Here is a 24,282-nt window from a genome sequence, read left to right as displayed (position 1 = left end):
TTCAAAAGTTGCCGGCTTTTTTGCAATAACAATACTTTGCAATTAAAAAATGAAAAATTTTTTGATAATGGTACCAATGGGGAGTCAGAACCTACCAGATGCAAAAGGTTTCGTTCCGATCGGTCCATCCAGCTAGGCGCAATCGGCGGGCACACATAGGAAAAAAAAAAAAAAATATACTGATCGAATTGAGTAACCTCCTCCTTTTTCGAAGTCGGTTAAAAAGAACAGAATAAGAAAAACGAAAGAAAAGAATGGAACCACTCCGGTAAGTATATACTTACTCTGGTAAGTATATTCTTCTGCATATATTTGTAGGAGGCCAAAAGCTACGCAACAGTTATGTTGCGTAGCCACCCCCACCCCTCCCCCGCGCCCAGCACCATCAGCGGCAGCAGCACCACCTGCTCCCGTAAGTTGAATAACAATTCCTCGTCGAGTTTTTCTCATTAAAATGCCACCAAACATGATATAATGGAGATCATATTTATTTGTGTAGCAAGTCAAGTTAGAATGAATTGGTATCTCTGCAGTAAATGTACAGTTTGCCGTAAGTGTGAAAATCCGAAAATTGTATGGTTTACTACACAAGTAATTACATATTGTCGCAAATATATTGTGCTTGGTGTCATTTTAATCAGGAAAACGAAACGAATACGATTGTAACAGTTTTACTTACGAAAAACCAAAAACAAACAATCTTCATTTTTGAAGTTAAAAAACAGATCTCGCACGAGTCTTTCATGTTTTCCGAACCTCAGTCTCTCTTTGTTTTTGTGTTGCTATCCTTTTCTACGTTCGGCTCACTACAAAGCATGTAGTACCTATTGTATAAATATGAGACTCCAAACCCGAAACTATTTTTACACCTCAGTATTTTTATCTTATTGCAGATAAACAGGCGACAACGGAGGCGGCTGGTGGCCGCATTGTGGCGGTCGGCAAATTTGGTGCCGCCGCCGCCCCCGTAAAGACAACGAGGACGGGTACGGGGCATCCCCGTCTTCCCAAACATTAATACAAAATACTTTGCAATAAATTCATATAATTAATTATGTCTACATTATTTGCGCGTGTACCTTTCCTTAGAATTAAGTCGATAGAAATAAGTAGAAAATAAATAGAAAAATATAAGCTAACCTAACCGGAATTTAAGTAATTTTAAGTGATATTAAGTAATTTTAAATAGATTCAGAATTAATAAAAATTATATATTAGTTAAAGTAATAAAAATCATTCATTAATTAATTTTACGTCGTAGTCGGTTATGTGTCGGAACGTAAGACAGTTTCCCAATTCCCAACTAACGAATTGGCTAACAGGTTAGAAGTCCTGCCTCATAATCTCTATATCTTTTCTTTGTCGCAGGTTCGAGTCCACTGGACTTGGTTTCTTCCATGTTACGTTTTTCATTTTTTTTTCTTTTGTAATAATAATATTAAAATAAATTCAGTGTTTTTAAATAATTGTTATACATTTCCATACTAGCAAGATACAAAACATCTGCAATTAATGGTATGCATGTAAAATAATATTTAATACATGTAATAGAGATCCTATATCACGTACAATACAGTGGATATTCTATGTACAGTAAATATTCGATATGTGCACAAATGATCTGTACGATATGTGCACCAAAGTTATCCCCACCACTGGGGGGAAGACCCCTTCAGACGCCGAGAAGCTCGATCGCCGAGAAATGTAACATGATCCGGGTTCGGGTATATCCGTGAAGCAATACATATACAAATATAAAACTTTTTTATTTTTGACTTTTTCGAAATACAACTTTTACCGAAAGATTCTTTACATTTTTCTGATTAAAATGAGACCAAACACGACATAATTTGGGCTATATTTACTGGTTTAATTGACAATGAAAGTTTTTCACGTCGAAGAGGATAGCGAGTCAAAAAGAAAGAGACACTACGATCGTGGCTGTCGGCAAAGATCAAAAGTCTGTTCAATTGTTCACAATCCTAATACGTTGCTAACTTTTTTATTTTTTATCAAATTTTTATAAAACTTTCTCTATCATGTTCGTGACATTTTCCTGATTAAAATGAGACCAAACACGACGTAATTCGAGTTATATTTACTTGCAATATCTTATTAGAGTAAAATCATCGATGTACGCGTAACACTTGAAATTACAAGTAAATATGTCTCGAAGTATGTCGTGTTTGGTCTCATTTTAACGACAAAAATGTTACAAATATGATGGAAAAAATTTCACAAAAAAAAAATAAAAAATAAAAAAGTTTTATTCTTGCATTAGGAGTGTCCTTCTGGTAGGTCACTGTTTGTTTACGTTCAGTCTCCTTCGCTCGAAATGTAGGAACTGTACGATATCTGCACCAGTTCGGTCTCGAGAATGGTGCACATATCGAATATGTACTATACATAGTCTAAATTATTTAGTGTTTAGTCTTATTTTAATCGGAAAAGTAGGAAGAATACATTAGTAAAAGTTGGATAACGAAAAAATGGAAAATAAAGAAGTTTTACTCATTAGTATTATCCCTTAGTATGTTTCCGTTTGTTTACATTCGGTATCCTTCGCTCGCTGTCCTTTTCTACGTTCGGCAAAACATCAATCAACGTAGGAACTGTACGATATCTGCACCAGTTCAGACCCGAGAATGGTGCACATATCGAATATTTACTGTATAAGCAAATCTTTCGGGTCTAAGGTTTTGCGTATATCGTACAGGTCCTATATTGATTGATGTCTTGCCGAACGTAGAAAAGGACGGAAGAGAAAAATATCACGGTCGCCGTTTGCGTATATCGTAAAGGTGCTACATTTCGAGCGAAGGAGACCGAACGTAAACAAACTGTGACCTACTAGAAGGACACTCCTTATGCAAGAATAAAACTTTTTTATTTTTTATTTTTTTTTTTTTTTTTTGTTTAAATTTTTTCCATCATATTTGTAACATTTTTCTCATTAAAATGAGACCAAACACGACGTACTTCGGGACATATTTACTTGTAATTTCAAGTGTTACGCGTACATCGATGATTTTACTCTAATAAGATATTGCAAGTAAATATAACTCAAATTACGTCGTGTTTGGTCTCATTTTAGTCAGGAAAATGTCACGAATATGATGGAGAAAGTTGTACGAAAAAATGGATGAAAAATAAAAAAGTTAGCAATGCTTAAGCATTGCAAACAATTGAACAGACTTTTGATCTTTGCCGACTGCCACGATCGTAGCGTCTCTTTCTTTTTGACTCGCTATCCTCTTCGACGTGAGAAACTTTTATCGTCAATTAAACCAGTAAATATAGACTAAATTATGTCGTGTTTGGTCTGCTTTTAATCAGGAGAATGTAAAGAATCTATTGGTAAAAGTTGGATCTCGAAAAAATCAAAAATAAAAAAGTTTTATGTTTGTATATGTATTGCTTCACGGATATACCCGACCCCGGATCATGTTACATTTCTCGGCGATCGAGCTTCTTGGCGTCTAAAGGGGTCTTCCCCCCAGTGGTGGGGATAACTTTGGTGCACATATCGTACGGGTCATTTGTGCACATATCGAATATTTACTGTACTTCGTGGGGACCGAGCATTTAAGGTTTTCTCCTGCAGTGGTGGGGATATGTTTTGGCGCATATCTATTAGTCATTTTCACTTATGTCAAGTGGTGTGTATCTGTATCTTTCCTTGCTGCATCTAAGCTTAGGAGGAGGATTTTTCAGTATAGAGTCAGCAGTCTATCGCGCCTAGTCGTACAGAAAACACAAGTACGAGTTTTAGCGGCGCTTTTTCTGCAATTCTTATACATATGTTTTTTCGATTTTGTTCATTTTTTTTGTATTTTTTTTTAAATTTTTATTAACGCGTTTTTCAATATATTTACTATTCAATTTGGCGTGATATTCATTAGATGTGCGAAGTGAAGTACATTGTGAACACGTGATACTGTTTGTGAAATTAATAGTTTACAATGCCACGAAAAGCAAAAGTGGAACATAGTGAAATCTTCGAAGCCGTGAAACAATTAAACTTCTTTACTCATGAAAGTAAATTGCATTCCTTATCAAACAACGTGTGGGATGTTGCATGTTGCCGCTTAAATGGTGCAGCAACAAAAAAACATTTGTATTTATACATATAGCAGAACAGATCTGGAATACTGGATAAGTTGAAAGCTCTGTATAATGTGAACATTTACAATGGTATCAGTTCACATCATGCTGCAAATGAAAATGACGTTTCAAATACATCGAATTGGTCTACTGGCAATTTGGGTAGAGTTATGCCTGAATTGCGCATAAAAATTAATATAGAAGAATGGACAAAAATTGCACCGAAGAAGACTACTTACAAAACCCGCGAATACATATTTCGTTTTAGGAGATGGTTGGGCAGACGTCATAAGCCGGCAAATATGATTGAAATTAAAACTTCCTTGTTGATTTGCATTTAAATATGCTAAATGTAACAAAAGCGACAATGGATTATTTTTAAAAGTACAAGGCAGACGTATTGAATGTCAGAACGATTTAAACTTATACAGTGTTAACGGTCCAGACGAAGATGGACTATTATTACACATCTCTACGTGCGATTCCAAGTACATTGTGCACAACAGAAGAAGACAATTATGAGGAGCCCAATGTAAACGCATAGTGAAAGAATTACAGGGAAAAAGTGCGTATGCACGGATCAGGGAAGAAGCCAACAAGGAAATGGAATTTGGAGATGCGATATCATCGCATATTTATAAGCCTGAAGTTCTATGGAAAGCCAAACAGCTTGAAGCAGATAAAGAATTAGGTAATAATAAACTTTCTGACCCATTATATAATTTATTAAAATTGAATGAGGAAAATTTGGAAGTAATGCGTACTATAAATCAAATAGGAATTAACGACATATTTATAATGTATTGGAGCCCAGAACAGGCTTATTAAAAAAACAGACGGTTCTAGTATAAAAGGAAAAATTAAAAAAACAGACGGTTCTAGTAAAGCAATATTGCTATATCAAGCAGTTGTACCATTTGAAAATCAAGTTCTCCCAGTTTTTAAAATGACTTCCGAAAGACATGACACTAATGTTATAACGTTTTGGCTAAGGGAATGGCTACAATCAACAATGGTTTCAGTTCCGTCCAATATTGTAATAGATTATTCTCTCGCATTACTGAATGCCGTAGTTTTAACATTTAATAATGTAGATTTAATAACATACGTAGATAATTGTTTAAATTATTTAAAAACTAATAACATCGCATTAAAAGCAAAGAGCATAATTAAAATAGATGTTGCACACTTTATTAAAATGGTTTGTCGATGGAAATGTTTCCATCATAAACCTAAAAGAGTGAAAGATTTCTATGTACGTTGCATTGGTTTATTAACATCATGCGATAATATAAATTTGTTTCAAAATATTTCTGAAGACATAGTGATAGTAACCACGTGCCAAATATAGAATACAATACATGTTCAATTGCACAACAAAGGTTGATCAATTTAATTAAAACGTATAAAATAGAAATCAGCTATGATGATATAGATGATAAAAGTAAATGTAATGTCACATTAGATACCGACACCAGTTACAGTAATGATTTAAGTAATTTTTTTAAATTCCTTAATGTGGAAAAAGAAACATCATTTATTGATGTTTCTACATCTGATGGATTAAATCCGTACTGGTGTCCTGATATTCTTCCAAATTTTCATCATATTTGCAAACATTTCCCTCTTTGGACATCATTGATATCAAATCCAAATCATGTACCAACTTCATTTTATGTAGAGGAATATTTTAGAGAATTAAAACAAATAACTTTAAAAAATTGTGAAAATATTCGCGTAGATAAATTTATATTACAACATATTACATCGATAGCAGGGTACATGAAAATTTTAAATGCCATGCAATTAAGTAAAAACCAACAACGTAATATAGTACCTTTCAATAGTAGCATAAACGAAATTGGAAAAAATAATATAATCCGCGAAAATAACGCGTTATTTTCTTTCAATTCTGAGCAGATAGATAATAGTGTAACTGATACCTCAATACCCTCAGTTGGTAATGATTTAAATAAAAATACAATAGACACAGTAGTAACTAAAAGGAAATTTATTAATATAGACAAGAATAATAAGGAAAATATAGATTTTAATCATTCTGACGATATGTACGAGTCAGACCACACTAATATTTTAAATGAAATTGAAAACTGGAAAGGAAAAGTAAAAGAACCAATAAAAAAACGAGGAAAATATTTAACTATTTGTCCGGACATTAACGATATACATCTAAAACCTAAATTAAGTAGGAATCTACCAATGTTAGAGAATGGTATTTTACTAGGGCCACAGTTAATTGTATCAAAACACGTATCAATGAGAAATACGTGCGCATTTGATTCTTTTGCACAAGCACTCTTACAATAGTAGCATACCGTGATTGGTGCTCATATAATACATACATGTATATCAATAAATCGGAAAATGCTTTGTTCGTATTTATAAAAAATTTATCTGCACTTGGCATTTGCAAAAAAATATATAAAGAACGAGCCATAATACTCAGTAGCATACTTAAATCAGAAGGAAATTATATAGATTGTACATGTAATATTAGTAATTTAATTAGAAAACATTTATTGTAAAAAGAAAGTTCATATTTGTAAATATGTAAATATTTAAAGGAAAAGTCTGAAATCATTGTAGATGTCAATATACGACCGTTTTATGCGAACGGTATACAGGTTTTGAAAAATTCATTTCATAATATAATAACATTTAAAGAGTCAACTCTATGCACCAAATGCAATAATAACACCGCTGGTACTAAAATTATACCAGGGTAACAAATTATTTTTGACATCGAACCACTGACAGCATAATCATTTAGCCTTAACAGAAATTGGGAAGGTACTTTTACATTATTACAAATACCGGATGAAATAATAGTAGAAAATATAAAATTCAAGTAAGTGTCAGCGATCGAATATACAGGAAACACGAATTCCCAAAATGTAGGCCACTACATTTCTCATTGTAGAAGAATAATAGGAAGCTGGGAAATATACAATGACCTGTCACAGTCAAAAAAAGGTGCTATAACTACATCCAGGCAATTATTACAGAAACGAAAACTCTCCCTATTAATTTACATTAAATCTGATAATTAAGGACGTAAATTAATAAATAAATTGTCCAGTGTCGCACTACACTGCAAAGCATAGCTCATTGCTAATTATATTTGCTAATTGCAAAAGCAATTGTACTCGCAGACCGAAAGGTTATGCGAGTTGCACGACGTTAATAATCATTATGATCATCATAATCATCATACTCATTATACTCATACCCACCATAATCAACAAGAGAAAGAAGCAGAACAAGAAGAGTATTACGCGCATAGGAAGGGAAATCACGATTCAGGTAACGTTTTACAACTTCCGAATATACTGTTGTAGCATGTAGAATAATGTAACATAGATGTATTTAGAAAAGTAAGAGAAACGCCGAGTACCCGCGACCGATGTACGAAGCGAGGCGCAGGCAATGTCATAAAACCCTTGCGCTCGGAGTTAGGCTACGCTGATTGGGCGGGCCTAACCTACAGTTTTCATATAAAAGACCAGCATTTTTCCACAAAAAGTGAGAAATACCCAGCCTTCCTAAGAGAGAAGACGACACCACGAGCTGCTCGGCACTCCCTTAGTTTAGGCATTTTCCCAAAACCGAACAAGCGAGGAAGACGTGTTTCACGGCACCTTATTTCCTTGATTCTTCTAAAAAGAAGACGTCACCTACGGTGTACGGCACTTTTTAGAGAACATCTTTTCCTTATTCTTTTAAAAAAAAACTTCCTTCGTCACCGAATAAATTCCACAAAACACTTGGATTGTACCGCGGTTACTTAACGTGTCGAGTCCACCATGCACGTGGAAACACGCGCACTTATTTATATTTTGTACACTGTCTGAATACAAAATAAACACCCTACTTTAATCGAACTCTACACTGTATAATTCATTTCATTAATACGTTTGCAAATTAATAAAACATTTATAAATTATAAATTATTTATTTTACGAAATAAGTAAATAAACGAAAATTACTTTTCAGTTGTTGCAAGAATGGAAAAGAAGAAATTCTCATTTTTAAACCATCAAACAACGCAAAACATTAACCACGAGACAAACTGTCTGACACAATTTCTTTGCTGCACTGTTCGAATGGTATGTAATTTACGCTTTTCTTTTATTATTGCAATTTTTTAATTTTAATACTCTAAATGGCACATAATATTTCAGAACAAATGTACTTAAAGGAAACAGTGCCCGCAAGAAGACCCGAAAAATCTCCAAAAATGGTGAAGCGTACCCTATGGGATTTGTTCAAAAGTCGCTACAAACGAAGCCTTAGAGATACAAACGGAATTAAAGGCGTTTAACATCCTGGTCGATTCAACACGGAAGAACTTTGATGTAAATTTTTTATTGAATTGAATTCACTTATATTTATATTTTGTTCTGCTCCGAAACTTGTTGATTTCACGAAATTATATTAAATAAAATACATATATTTTTTATATTTTTTAAATAATAATTGTTAATTGTAATACTCATGTTTACCATTAATTAATTGAATAAAACTAATTATTGAAAGGTATTGACATGTCAGTTACACACCAGAACCACACATCCACAAATCCCACATTCCTTTTAGACATAATTATTGTAAAAGGAAGTCGTTTCATAGTAAAAGTCGTTCTGCACCTCATTCGCGCTACTAATTTCTGAATTCAATACCAGAAACGTTATAGGTGGTATAAACGGGTATAAATGATTAACAAACACCACGCGCAACAAGATTTGAAAAATCTCAGAAAACTGTGGAGTGGCCCCTAGCGGATTTTTCCACAAGTCGGTACGAATGAACCCCTTGAGGTACAAACGAAAGTAAAAGTGGTACAAACCTCTAGAGACGAGTAGGAAACAGCACCCCCAAGAAGATTTGAAATATTCCCAAAATTGACGAAGTTACCTCTAGGTGATTTTTTCAAAAGCCGGTACAAAGGCACCCCTTGGGGTACAAACGAATGTGAGGGTGGTACAAACCTCTATGGACGTCCCTTTTTATGATGGCTTTAAAAGAAATAAAAAATGTTAAAGTGGGTGCTGGGGTATTTTTCAGCCCCTAATAACTTTTCACCCTTAGGGTACAAACGAAAACAAAGGTGGTACAAACGGGTACAAACGATGCTAAATACGATGCAATTGAAAGAAATAAAATTTTTGAAAGTCGGGTGCCAGGTTCAGGTAGGTGAAAATTAATTATATCCTTTTTTTACAGATTCATTTTACTGGCGCATCTTTCCTGTCAAACTGCCTTCCTGTGAACTGAAGATTTCCTATTGCTTGTATATTTATTATATCGTATATATTTTATATATTATTGTGTATTGTATATGTATAATTTATATAGTATTATTATCTTGTATATTCTATACACTACATTACACTTAAATAATGTTTCGTTTGATTGTTAAATAGATTTATTAAAATTGTAGATAAAATTGTTCCTCAAGGTATTAATTAAACTAGCCATTAAATTTAAAAAAAAAACCAGGCTAGCACTATAATTTCAGAAAATATATTTTTCGTAATACTCCAGAATCGCTATGTGTTAGAATGAAAAAACAATACACTTATTGCACTTAAATAATTTTTCCATCAATTTTTTTTTATTTTTGTTAAATAAATTAATTAAAATTATAAATAAAAATGTGCCTCAAATTATTGATCGTTGTCAACCATTAGATTAAAAAAAAAAGCATATTGATATAATATAATTTTGAAGAATATACTTTTTAAAATACGATAGAATTGCCATGCATCAGAGCGAGAGAACAATATTGTATATGTTCTGTTCTCTTTCCACTAAGCTGTCCGATCGACTGTGAAAATTTATGACTTCTTCGGTTTCACTCCTTCTCGTATCTCTCACTCGGCGGCGGACTTCAATCAAAGAAATGGGGATAAAACCCTGCTAATTACAAAGCTTGAAACTGTAGCTTGTTTCGAAACAATACTGTACCGTGTTTTATATGAACTTTCAAACGACAATTCCGAGGCCTCTTTGCAACCTAGCGTTTGTTTGGAAGTTAACTGAAAAATATTATTTTTCCACGTAAAACACGACCAGTGCAGTCTGCGAGCAAACGAGACACGTGAAGAGTCTGTATTTTATTCTAAATAATACTCGAGATACAACGATCTATTGACGTAAAAAATCGGTTACGTAAGCGGTTAATAATTCGAGAACGTGGATCAATTCTTCGTAAAGCGGATATTATATTTCAAATTATCTATTTATTCGGTAACGGTCGACTCTAAGCCAGTGAAGAATGTGTTTTTGCGTGAAGTATGTTTGTTTTATTTGTATTCCGGGTACCGAATTCGTTTTCATTTCTTATATCAGTTTTGTGTACACGTGCGCATTACTTTGAATAAATACGGTTACGATAGTATATGTTAACTTCTGGGAATATTTATTTCGTAATAGGGTGGACGGTTACAATATAAGTACAAGTACGAGACGTGATGTTAGTTCTAATGTAAATTACTTAAGGATTTTTCAAAACTGTTACAGCGAAATACATTTTAAATATACGTTGCGAATGCTAAAATATTTATATTCAACAAGAAATCTAAAGTTATGTTATAAAAAGAATAAGAATTGTGAAATAGATTGTTACGTAAATGCTGATTAGGCAGAGGATAGTTTAGTCAGAAAATTTATGTCTGGATATATAATAAGACTGTATGGAAATATGATAAACTTGAAGTCGAGGAAATAAAACTGTGTAACAAAAGTGTCGACTTACGCAAAAAACATCCTTTAATCGGTTACACCAATTCCGCTACAGTGTCCATTATCTCGTTTTCTAAGGCAGCCATCGCGTGGCCGCGAGACTGGGCAATAATTAACTTCACCAATGTTCGTTCGACGTGCACTGGAATTATTTTGCACATCCACGTAAAAGTCAGAAGTGACGGAGATGCAAATATCAACGCGATGAGTAAGTTCACTGTGTCTCTGCACTGGCCTTTACGAATTTACTTAATGATACCGTACTTTTACCACACTGTTCGTGTCCAACACGTCGTAATTTAACGAAGGCATCACTCGCGAAGCACTTCCAGTGTCTGAAACACCATGTCTATTGTTATCATTGCCGATCCAAAAGTTTGTTCGAGAAACTTCCGTTCAATCCCAGGCGCTGCTTCCTTCTATCCTTTTATAAAAGAAGAAACACTTGCAAGAAAAATGATTGTACCGAAATAATGTAATCGGATTTAATGACTTATCGCTATGTCCGCAAGCAATGCTCGATTAGCAGTAATATTCTCGACAGTGTGAAACCACCTTCGCAACAACTGGCGCAAATGATTTCACAGTGTCAGAAAATTCTCAAACGTGCACAGAATACGTTAATATTTTTTCTCTCAAGCAGCGAAATTCGCAACAGCTAGCGGTCGTCACCATTTGGGAAATTGAAGTAGTTCTGCTTTCAATCGCACGTATACTGGACCGCTGAGACGTTTACTCTGTAGCCTGAAGCGCGACTGAATAAGCGAGTTCCAACCGCCGCGCCACGCGCGTCCTCCGTGACGCGCGGTACAGGTAGTGCTAGTGTAGGAACCGGCGCGTTAGGAGAGTGTTCGGTGCGGCCATCTTGCATCAGCATCTGTCTCACTCCTGCACCTTCGAAAATTCGACTTTATTAATTATACGGTCTTTATTGCTGTCTAAAAAGAACAGAGCAGCCTGTAGTGAAGTCGACTGATGGGTACTGTACAAAAAACTTCATTTTCGCAATATTCGAGCGTCACAGTCGAATCTACGAAAATCAACTCGTCTCTCTCACACCAATGCGATGTGCGAATATTGTACAATACATACGTATATACAGGGTGGCTCATCACATTTTTCCATCTAGATTTTCGTCATTATTATTATTCATAGCAAACAATGTTTTAGATGAAGTTGAATGGTTTTGAGAGGGGCATATGCTGATGGTATTTTTTTGTAGGTGGTCGTGTGAAGGACATATGAAGGTCATATTTTTTAGTGCATCAGCTGATAGTCCTTCATATTCTTTACAAAAAAGTATTAATCTTTTTATGTGGAAAAATCATTAGTTTAGAAGATATTTTACATTTTTTCAAATCCAATAAAGGTTTTGCCAGAAAAGCAAGAAAAAAGTGTAAAGAATGTTATAAGAAGTTATACAAAAAAAAGAAAGAAATTATGCCACGTATAAGACAAAGAGGGTACCAACCTATTGCAACAGTTGTGAGGGACAGTCAACACTTTGCTTAAAATGTTTCAAAAAATTACATAGTAAACATAAACAATAAGTTAAGTTAAGATTATAATATTTCATTTTAAAAATTAATTATTATGTTTTTACAATCGAATTTTTATTAGTTGCATTTATAATATTGTTGACTCGTGAGCAAAATAGTTAATTTTTATATTGAAAGCTACTTTCGAAAATGCTCACTTCACACGCAGACTTCACGGCGAGTGAATATTTGAAAATGTTGGATAATGAATACTATGATAAAGTTCCATGTAACACTTATTATATTTACTAATACAACTATGAATATTTTAAAGTATAAGTTTGTGAATTTTATCGGACGGCACGTAGAAGATTATTTTAATGTTGTTCGTATGCTGATATGTTTGTATCTGAGCTTTCTCGCAAAATTTTCTGTCGACATTAACTTGTTCTTATAGTGGGGGCTTTTTCTAACAACGGTTCTGATTGGTGATTCGAAATTTTCTTGAGTTTGGGGAAATGACATACATTTGGCGGGGACTACCGTTAGCCTCAGGTAAGTTCTCTGGAGCTTCTATGTTTAGGGCGGTTGAGATTGTAAATTTTTTAACTTTCCTAGGTGTGTAAACCGGTGACCTTTTTTATGGCATCTGTAAGGGTAATCATGTATATTATTGAACTTTTTGACTTTATGATTTTAGAAGGTTTCGTCGAAATATGTTTTTCAATTGCCCTATCTGGATGGTTAATTTTTGTTACCTTGAGAGGTCACAGGTCACTTTAACGACTTACAAATATTATATTTAATGTAGTTTATAATACTGAACTGTAATGTTTTTATTTTCGAATTTTTTATCATTGTGTTTATAATCTTATGTTTAGTTATATTTATAATATTCAGATCAAATAAAGTAACTCTAACTGTTATAAAATTAATATACCGTACATTTCTATTATTGAAATTTTCAACTTTATGGAAATTTTTTCTACTTGGTCTTTTTCGCCGTCTGATGGAACATTCGAGTGTATACCACCGGTGGTACGCGCAACTCCATGGCAGAATCAAGCGCAAGCCACCGGTGGTACGTGTCGGCGTGAACGTATTAAACAAGAAGATCAGATAGAATCTATAACACAAAAAGGGCAACTAAAGAATGGATATTCGTGAAGAAAGGAAAATAATAAGAAAAATAAAGGTAAATCCTTTATTAAATGCTGCAAAACTAGCTGATGAACTTTTAATAGAGACTGGGAAGAAGGCGCACTCCAAACCATATGCAGGACACTAAAAAGAAATGGTTACACCGGAAGAGTTGCTCGAAGAAAGCCATCATTTGTAAATGAAGCAAAGTGAGACACACGCTGATGTAGGCAAGCCAGATGGCCGTAAGCTGTGAAATATAATTCAACGATTATCCGGTAAGAGAGAGAGAGAGAGAGAGAGAGAGAGAGAGAGAGAGAGAGAGCGAAAATTAGACGTTGTTTAATACGTATTATTTAACGAATTGTGGATGTAATGTATACAAACATGCGTAAATATTATACCCTATTCTCATACTGTTTTCGCAAGTATGAAAAAGATCTCTTCCGTAAAAGTAAAAATTTTAGCCCCACTATTGGTGAGACATATACTAATGCAATCAAAGGAAAAAATAGCAATTTTCTTATTTCTTACTATTTTTTCATGAAACGTTTACCATCATACTCGTCTCGTTTTCCTGATTAAAATGACACCAAACATGATATAATTACGTTAATAGTTACTTGTGTAGCAAACCATAAAACTTTCGGACTTTCACACTTACAGCAAACTTTACATTTACGGCAGAGATACGAATTCCTCCTATCAGTTTGCTATGCAAGTAATTATGATTTTAATTGTACCGTGTTTGGTAGAAATTTTAATTCGAAAAACGAGACAACTACGATAATCAAAGTTTCATTCACGAAAAACCAAAAATAAAGAATTTTAATTTTTGAATTTAAAAGATAGAACAAGCACGAGTCTCCAATATAAATATGCAACTCCAGACCCTAATGTTTTCACTCGGATAGAGAGAATACTGTACCTAACCGTTTATATTTTTGCCAGTTATGAACAAAATTATAGTGCAACAAAATAAAAATTTTGTGGTGTCCGAATATTAAAGTTACTCACTACGTCCTATGGTGAAAGCAGGGATGTTCGTCCATTGGATATTGATGGCTGATTGATATTGACGTCAATATCAATAATATTCGTACATAAACGACGTCGCTTTTCGCGGCATGTACTTGTAAGGTAATCAGGAATGTTATTAGTGAGGTATACCAAATAAACTTGTCGACGATTTTTAAAAGTAGACTGCAATGCTTTACTAATGAAGTTTCGCGGCAAAAGCCAATACAAGAGTGTCTTCCTAGACACGGTCTCGTCTTGAGAACACCTCCGTTAGCTGGCTGTTTAGGGCACTTAGGCCCAGCGAAGTTCCCTGAGGAAGGGGAAGTGCAATGATAAAAAGCAGATGGCCTATGTCGACCGTTCGTCAATTTCTATTTTCTAACACACTTTTTTTTGAAAATCTCCTCGTCTAAGGGAATAACTTTCTGTTCTGACTTTTCACTGCCGCCTCGTGGAGTATCATTCATTTTTACTTTTATGTATTTCAAAATTATTGAAAATCGCTGCACGTAAAGCAGTAATTCACTGAAAAAATTAATGCACATGACGCACTAAATCGTTGAAAAAGCTAATGCACGCGACGCACTGAATCTGTTAAGTTTTAGAATACACGTTTTAGAAAGAATTAGACCTCAGGCCACGTTTGGACACAATAGTTTACGATTTTTAGGATCCTTTAGAAAGAGTTTGTTAATTTCAACAGCTTTTGACTCGTAGCAGAAATAGGACCCAAAGAGTCATTACATTCTAGCGAGTTTTTTCTGGATTTATTGTAAGTTACATCTGGGGTCAGAACCCTTAGCCGTAGTCGTAGTCTTATGTTTGCACATTTCATTCATGTCGAGGTTCTCCTTAGGTTTATTACTCGCTACGGTTATTTCGGGAAAAACTCAAACTTGCATACGTCATTTTTTGCCATTTCCACTAAACACGTGTAAGCCAAAAGAAATCATCGATTTGTAATCCCTTCCAAGTTTGAATAATTATGTTTGGAATTCCGTCGTGTTTAGTCTCATTTTTATCAGGAAAATGTAAAAAATCTAATAGTACAAATTTCTGTGAAAAAAATCAGAACTAAAAAAGTTTTATTCTTACATTAGGATTGTCCCACCGATATGTTTTCATTTCTTTACGTTCGGTATTCTTCACTCGCTGCCTTTTCCTATGTTCAGTAAAACATCAATCAATGTAGGACCTATGCTTTAGTTTTTACAGTTAATAAAGCGAATATAAATCCGAATGTAGCTCGATGGGTTTTAAAATTGCAACATTATACTCTTAAAATCATTCATCGCAAAGGAGAAAAAATGACACATGCAATGCCTTGAGACGTACCGTTGCGCCAGTGGACTCAATTCCTTTGTATGTCTTTGGTCGGATAAAATCTGGGAAATTCAGTACATAATTAATAATACATATCATTCGAGCATTAAGAATTCTCCGTCTAAGTTATTGTTGGGTTACGAAAAAAGGAATCACTTAAACTCTCAATTATCTAACTTTCTGAATGAAGTGTCTAAATCTACTTTAACTTCTGAAGACATGGTCGCAGATCGTGATAAAGATCGCGAAATTGCCATGTAAGCTACCAGTAAATTGCAAGACTATAATAAAGATTATTACGATAAACGTCACAAGAAACCGTCCAAATACAAGGCTGGTGATTACGTTTTGATAAAAAATACTACTGTTAAACCCGGCGAAGAAAAGAAGTTTAAATCTTCTTACAAGGGACCATACTTAGTTGCCACAGAGTTAAACAATAATAGATATGTGACAAAGGATATTCCTGGTTTCAACGTTAAAAAAAGGCCGTATGATTCGATATTATCTCCAAATTAAATGAAGCCTTGGATAAAACCAATAGTCTCCTAGTTGAATATTTCTCTTTTTCGACGTATATGTACTTTGTATTGTGTAAATTTTATGTTTTGATATTTAGTTCATAAGCATTCCTATGTTTTATTACTTCAATTAATATTATAAGTTTTGTGCATAAGTTATATGTGCAATTGTTTCTTTCAGTTAAATGTACTTTTGTTTTTGATATTCGGCTCGAACAATATTTCAGCTGGCTGAGCTATAAGGCAGCTTCTCGCTCATCCGTTACATTAGGTTAAGATTACGCTCCGCGACACACAGATGGCGTGGCTGTACTGCCAACTGTGGCGACACCTACTTCCGCTTAGCCGTTCAGCCGAAGGGTACATTTTTATCCCGCGTAAATTTTTACGTTTTTCCTGGAAGGGGTTTTCCCTCGGGAAGAGAAACTCATTTCCCTGGAAAACGCCCTGGCGAATAGACGTGTCGCAGCGAAAAAGTTTATATTTTAATCGCGAACTATTTTGTATCCATCTGTGAAATAGTAAATTAATAAGAATATTATATTATCGACATTACAAACAATTTTGAATAAACTCTTTTTGAACCTTTTTCATTCATAAATCGAGTGAATATTTCTATTTAATTACCTATAGTCGATAAAGTGGGAGTCCTGCTTTGTTAAAGGCCCCCACACAACTATGGTGTCACCTACTTCCGGTTCGAAAGGGCGGCGGAAAGTGCATTTCCGCGCGTGGAAGAGCCCCATTCTCTCGTGAAATGTTTAGGCGAAAAGACGTACGATTCAGGAAATACAGTATAGTTTAACTTCGTAACCATTGTAATAATGCGCGACCACATTGTATACAGACTTTTGAACCTGCGCTTTTTCTGTTATAGTTATTGTCATCAAATATATATATAAACTCTTGTTGTTAATTTAAACGCAGTGCAAAGTTATTTATCCCTTACACGTCGGTAAAGTAGAGTTTCATCTTGTATATCCCGAAGAATAACTTTACAATTGGTTACTCCGACGTGGTCGCAAACATAAAGGGAGTAAAAAATAAGAGTTACTTTACGGTTTTTTTCCAATTAGTAGAAGCAAATAAAAATGCCACTTACGCACTCGCCATCAAGGGAAAGTGCCAACATGGCAGATTTAGAGGGGGCGCATCAGCCCTTACAAGGAGCCTAAAACAAGGCAGTCATTGTGTCAGCTACGCTGAAAAAGTTGCTGCCATTGTGGAGGGAGAATCCGAACGTGTGGTTCATTCCGGTAGCAGCATTATTTCAGCTCGGAAGAAACACCAGTGACGATACTAAATATAGGCATGTAATTACACAACTGGGTTAAATAGTTTTGCCGTTTGTGGCTGATGTATTAACTTCACTTCCGCCTTGGGGAAAGTACGAGGCAATCAAGGAGAAACTTATAAATGCTTTCGATGAATCTTCGGAATCGAAATTGCGCCAGGTTTTGAGTAATATGGAGGACGAAAAGCCGTCCCATTATTTACAAAAAATACGGAACCTGGCCGGGAATCAGATAAGCGAGACCGTCTTGCGCTCGATACTTCTGGAGTAACTCCCGGAAAACGTACGGAGCATTCTCGTGATTAGCGAGACCCGGGATTTGGCCAATTTGGCGCTCCAGGCAAACAAGATCCTGGAGATGCACTCCTGCTATGTTGCAGCACCATCTCGGGAGCTTCGTCGAGCTCCTCCGACAATTGACCGACGAGACGACTTGTGGGAGCAAGTGGAACTGCTTGCGCGTAAGGTCGAGACGCTGCATAGTGGGGTATTTGAACCGAAAAACCGGACAAAATTATTTTAGTGTCGTTCATAGGTTGAAGGTTATAACATAATGGGTCGTTGAATTCGTCTTAACGTTGGCTAGAATATTCTGAAATTAAAAATAAATGTTAATATTTAAAAAATCAAAATGACCTTGATTTTTCGAAAAACAATACAAATTTTTGAAATATTATATACTAGGAGTACTGCTCAGAGTGGAGTCTAAGCGAGGCGAAGCGTAACTGACGCTGACCGAATAAATGTTTTTGCAAACTTACTCCCGGTTTATCAAGAAAATATTCATTTTTTAAACAATCAGTGAGGGCGCTACTGACAGCAAGACTTTAATAATAAATTAAATTCACTCAAAGCCGACATACTGTCGCTTCGATTCATCAGTCTAATTAAGGCAAACAATATTGAATTTACTTATCTAGATAAATTTTTCTATTAACTAACAATTTTTTACTATCCCCTTTGTTCTTCCTCAGAGCTCCATTTTGATTTAATAAACTCAATTCTCTGTTTAAATCCTCTTTGCCTTCTTATCAAGTCAAGACGCTCCCAAGATGGATATGAGAGTAGTTCAATGTCTTTGAGCCTTTCTGCTCTTGAAAATGCGACATATGTCAAGCCAGGGGACATTTCTCCTTCACCAATATCGACTGATATTTTATCTTGATTGTTTATTTGGATCCGAAAAAATTGTACAAAAGTCGAATCCAGCCTTTATTATATCAGGATAGCAGCGTTTGCAATTTTCGCAGGTCATTAACCTTATACTTGACATTTCTTCTTCAAACTCATGGACTACTTCAACCATATAGACTCTTCCTGTCTTTGCCGATGAGCTTGCACCCGTCGTTTATTAGCTTCGATTCTCTGGGCGATACTTGTTCTCCTCAGACGTGGCATACTTAGGTTTGCTTTTATGCAATGGTTTTTGGCTAAAAGAGAGCTTTAAGAAAGAATATTTTATAATAAATAATCATGTGAAGAAAAAATACACTGCTCAAAAGAAATATGGCATAGAAAAATTTTAGGCAAAAATTGACCAAATTGGACTGATGATAACTCCACGAAAAATCATCGCAAAGTCATGCTCTTTTTTTCAAGTTAAAGCTTGAAATCTCTAGTTTAAGACCCTGTAGTTTGATTTTAGATTTGATGCATCACTACCACAATAACACCGTAAATGTGAGATCATGTTTGCTATATTGAATATTACAAAGTTTGACGAAATGCATGGACTTGCCACATTTTTTTTTGATGATACTGTTTAGAGCAGCATAAAGTACAAACCTTCATCTTTAATTTCCAGTATGTGAAAAACCGCTACCATTTTTTCCCGCAAAGATACAGAACTTTAAAGAAACCCTTGCATTTATGGCATATACCGCCGGCATTAGCATTATCCGACGTGCACCTCGGAGAGGTTGCTGGACAGATTTTGCACATCATATGGCTCTGACAAGAGCCTTTTTTTGTACGTATTTATGTTTGAGTATCTATGTGTCCAATAACTCCCATTAAAATAAAAAGAGAAGATGGGAAACTTACAGTAAGTAAAGTGCGAAAACCAAGGATAACAGAAGAAGTAACAAGCTCTGTAATCGAAGTGAAAGATCATCTCTGGACAAGAAAAGGACCAATAGCAGTATTTTGGGACTCCCAAGGAATTCCTCTGGATTCCGAGTCGGAGTTATTCATCAAGAGGAAGAAAATCAAACCAGCATCTGAAAGGGAGATAACTCAATTTAAATTGAAGAAGCAATGGATTTTCGGCGTAACTATCATATCAAAAAAGGAATTACCTCAGACCCTTAAGAAACTCGCGTTACTCCTCCGAAAAAATAAAATTAGTGACCTTAGCTTACCAGATAACAAAAATCTAAAACAATTAATACACTTAACTTTTGCTGACATGCCTATACGTATCACCATTTGCACCGGGGATATTAAGACTCCATCGTTCGGGGAAAGAATCTCTATAATTCAAGAAAATCATATAACACCCACCGGGGGGCATAAAGGAATAAGAAAAACTTACCATCGCGTCAGAGATAATTATTATTGGAAGAATATGAAGAGAGAGATAGCCGATTTTGTAAAAACCTGTATAGACTGTCAAAGAAACAAATTAGTTCGCGTAAAAAATAAAGAACCTATGGTAATTACGGATACTCCCCTAGATGCATTCGATAAAATCTCGATGGATGTATTAGGACCCTTACCATTAACCTCAAGAGGATACAGCTATATGTATATTGACCATCCAAGATAATTTAACTAAATATTCAGTAGCAGTACCCATCGCCTCAATGACCGCAGAAGACGTAGCGAAAGCATTCACTGAGCACTTTATTTGCACATTTGGCTCTCCAAAGGCGATTTTAACTGACCAAGGGGCATGTTTCATGAGCGCTTTAATGAAGAAGTTAGCTAAAATATTCCACATACGGGCATACAGAACGTCGTCTTTCCATCCGCAGTCAAATGGATCCCTAGAAAGAAGCCACCAAGTATTAATAGAATATCTAAAACACTTTCTCACAGTAGAAAAACAATGGGATGAATGGCTACCACAAGCAATGTTTTCCTATAACACCAGCCTCCACGAAGGTACAAGATTTACTCCTCATGAATTAGTATTCGGCAGAAAAGCACAACCGTCAAATTTTCCAACAGAAGATGCGATATGCACTTATCCGGACTACGTCGACAATCTTATCACAAAACTACACAATTTTCGAAAAACCGCACGGAATAATCTCGAACAGGCGAAACACCGACAGAAACACTACTACGACAAGAAGATCCGCCCGATTAGTTACGAGACCGGCGAGGACGTATTCCTCCTTAATCCGGCACGGAAGAATAAACTTAAGAAGGAATACTCAGGCCCTTACAAGATTACACGTATCATAGGAGACAATAACGTAGAGTTACAAATAGACCGTAGGAACAAGAGGAGAATCGTACATAAGGATCGAGTTAAGCGGGCCTATTTACAAAGGAATAATTGGAAATCGACAGAAAGATGAATACGTGCGTAAAAGTATGGCTGAGGGAATAGTCTCATAACGCAAAAGTATTGCGAGCGTACAAGACGCGTCTAAGAAATTACGCTGTCCAACAAGAAGATCCCAAGGACAAAAATGGACATTGGAAGACGAAACCACCAGCTGATGACGGCACTCTGCGTAAAAGACATCGGTTTGGTATTTTCATACAAATTTAACCCAACTTTGGGGAGACTATGCCTACTTTGCATGGCACCCGCCCAACCCGAAGCAAAAAGACAGTGGTGGAGCGCAGGCAAGGCTCAAGGTTTTCATTTTATTTTTATAACTCGATAGAATAGTTAAACAAATAAATAATTGCGCACAGGATCGCACTTTTACATTAAGAGAGACCACGCCCTGGGGAAAACCCGTTGCCTCAGGTGTAAGAAGAGGCTGGCACATACAATGCCAGCTATAGCCTGTTCCGAATGTACTAACAAAATACTCCATATGGACGATGAGGATGAGGAAGTGTTTGAAGCCGGAGTACTATTAAACACCGAAGATACTTTCCGCATCACCGAACTCGAAGAGGCGGCATCCGGAACCAAGCGAATAAACTTGAAAACTTATTAAATATGAAATATACATTCTATTTTTCTATTATTAATATTATTATTACTTCTAAGGAAAATTAAATAAACTTTTGGGTTATTAATGGTAAACAGTATACAACATTATTAACAGCACCCCTTCCGCTAAGAAAGAAATAATAATAAATTCTAAAATTAGCACAAACCGTTACGTAACCGCGACAATCAGCGACGCCATAATTAATCGCGACATAATTGATCACGCCATAATAGATCCTGTAGTAGTAGACAACGAAGCACATAACAAGTAACATGGCGCGACGAGCAGGGCGACGAAATTGGATAAGGAGGCTAAAATCTAAAGTATCTATATCAGCAAGACAGGTAAAATATATACATATATATCCCGTACATACGTAACTAAGGAAACACCTAATTGCGGCTTGACCAGAAGAAAACGGCTAACGAGTGGAAACTGACCAAAATCGACATACCCGAACCCCCCTTCAAGGACTACAAACAAATAATTAACTACGAAGACCCAAGGCGAAAACACTGGAAAATCTTATGGCTCTTTGGACGAGATGCAGCATCGCCGAGGAACAACGAGGGTACCTCCAAAGGCGAAAGTGCACCTCCACCTGAGCCTTCAGCTAGAACGTCTCTTGAGGACAAGAGACCATCATAAGGGGGAAGGTGTAATGTCCGCGGGAAGAATTTTTTTTTTGTTTCATCATCACGACAATCTTGGACCCACTGACTAGAATAATCAATTATCGACTGTAGTTGCCAATTACCGACAGTATGTCACGTATCGATTATCGATCTATCAAATTCGACAGTCGGTAATCAAAATATATATATTATCATTATATTAATTATCTAATGATTTTGATTTAGAGTAGGTAATATCTTCCATAAAAGTAATTGAATATTGAGTTAAAATAATTAAAACAAGATAATATATTATTCCATTTTATTTTTCTAATAAATAGTTTTGTATACGAAATTTCCGTTACGCTATCATGTGCCTACGTGCCGCGATGCTCGCCCGAAATCCTTGAGATCAGCGCTAATGCTAGAAAAGGATGGAGCTACGATTTCTATTTACGGCATTATCAAACATTAAATTAATTAATTAATTAAATCAATTTATATACGTAAAATCAGTCTTTACTAAACTACTCATGGCCGAAACCACAATTATTTTCTTCAATTAAAAAGCTGTAAATTGGAATAGATTCAGCCCTCGTAGAATTCGTACGCAGTTAATTAGAAAAGGACAGAAAATGTATTTTTCGCTAAAACATCATTGTACTACTATTTTAATATCGAACTGTTAGCCAGAAATTAGAGAGCGACATTTAAAATACAATTAAACCGTTAAATTTTACAATTAATGTATAATAACGAATTTATATGAAAATTTAGATATTCTGACGTCACAGAAATTCCAGGAATTCGGCGAACCTGCGAGTATAAAAGGGCAAGCGAAACCCGTCTAAAATCAGAACAGTTTTCGCAGTCAAGCTAGTTAGAAGTCTCATTGCTAAGAATTTGAATTAATAAAAGAATACTGTTCTCTCTTAGCGTCATTTCCGTAATCGATTACACCGCGTTAGATAGTAGTTTAATCTGTCTAATTTTTGCGAAAGCGTATTTAGGTGCGTTTAGAGAATTTCGCTTAGGTTGAATTCCTCGCGGCGGTGGATTACAAAGCGCTAACATTATTAACTTTATAAAATTTCATTTATATAAATCTAGAAATCAAATTACACTTAGGTAGGATTCATTATAACTTATAAATGTGTTAATCAAGTAAAATCTTGTCATTGCGAAAGCGTCGAACGCAAAAATCGAATATCAAATTTAGTTAATATTACGAATACGAAGTTTGCTTTATCAGAGTCCCGATTCAGATACGGTCCAATATAAAGTATTAAATAGCGAGTTTCATATCGTTAAATTCACAATTATCAGTCACATATTGTTTAATTTATCAAATTCTATTATTATTCTTATATCAAGGTCTATTTAGTTTCTCTATTCTAATTAATCATTTATAATCTATATATTTTTCTTTATTGTTATTATTATTTGTTAGTTTCATTTCTTATCGTTTTATTGAATAAATCTAATTGTTGAAAGATATTGACCTGTGGATTTCACTCCTTAACCGTACACCACACGAATCCCACAATCTTTATTTACAAAATCGAGTCGTTTAGGAGTAAAAGCCGCTCTTTACCTTTTAGCGCTTGTAACTAGCTGAACTTAGGTTCCAGGGACGTTACACATGTTCAAAATGTATGCCGCCTTCCATCACGTAATATTCCGGTCTTTTACTTGTAATATATGTAATATGTAATATATGTTTTGAATTCGTCTCGATGTCTTCTAAAGCTATGAATAAAAAAAAACGTGTGTTCCTATTTAAAAAACCCAAGGTGACCTTGATTTTGCCAATATAACAAACTGTTTTCAAAATTTGCTTTACTAATATCTATTGTGCACTTCATACCTTGCAAATATTGTTGTAAACTTTTTTCCGTAAGG

General features: G+C 35.1%; 2 long non-coding RNA genes across 2 annotated transcripts; both read right to left on the bottom strand.

Annotated features, from left to right (window-relative positions):
* Positions 1-9,282: 9,282 nt before the first annotated feature.
* Positions 9,283-11,812, bottom strand: LOC143265836 (uncharacterized). Its single transcript, XR_013040591.1, has 2 exons — positions 11,542-11,812; positions 9,283-11,293 (listed from the first exon to the last, which is right to left on the bottom strand). It is a non-coding gene; the product is annotated as an uncharacterized LOC143265836 (long non-coding RNA).
* A 7,152-nt stretch (positions 11,813-18,964) lies between these two features.
* Positions 18,965-21,019, bottom strand: LOC143263991 (uncharacterized). The gene is made up of 6 exons (XR_013037299.1): positions 20,712-21,019; positions 20,179-20,632; positions 19,943-20,116; positions 19,689-19,864; positions 19,431-19,606; positions 18,965-19,086 (listed from the first exon to the last, which is right to left on the bottom strand). It is a non-coding gene; the product is annotated as an uncharacterized LOC143263991 (long non-coding RNA).
* Positions 21,020-24,282: the final 3,263 nt, after the last annotated feature.

The sequence above is a fragment of the Megachile rotundata genome, chromosome 2 (genome assembly GCF_050947335.1).
Source record: "Megachile rotundata isolate GNS110a chromosome 2, iyMegRotu1, whole genome shotgun sequence".
NCBI lineage: Eukaryota > Metazoa > Arthropoda > Insecta > Hymenoptera > Megachilidae > Megachile > Megachile rotundata.
The sequence above is the reverse complement of the archived record's forward strand: the minus strand, read 5'-3'. Positions and strand labels throughout refer to the sequence as shown.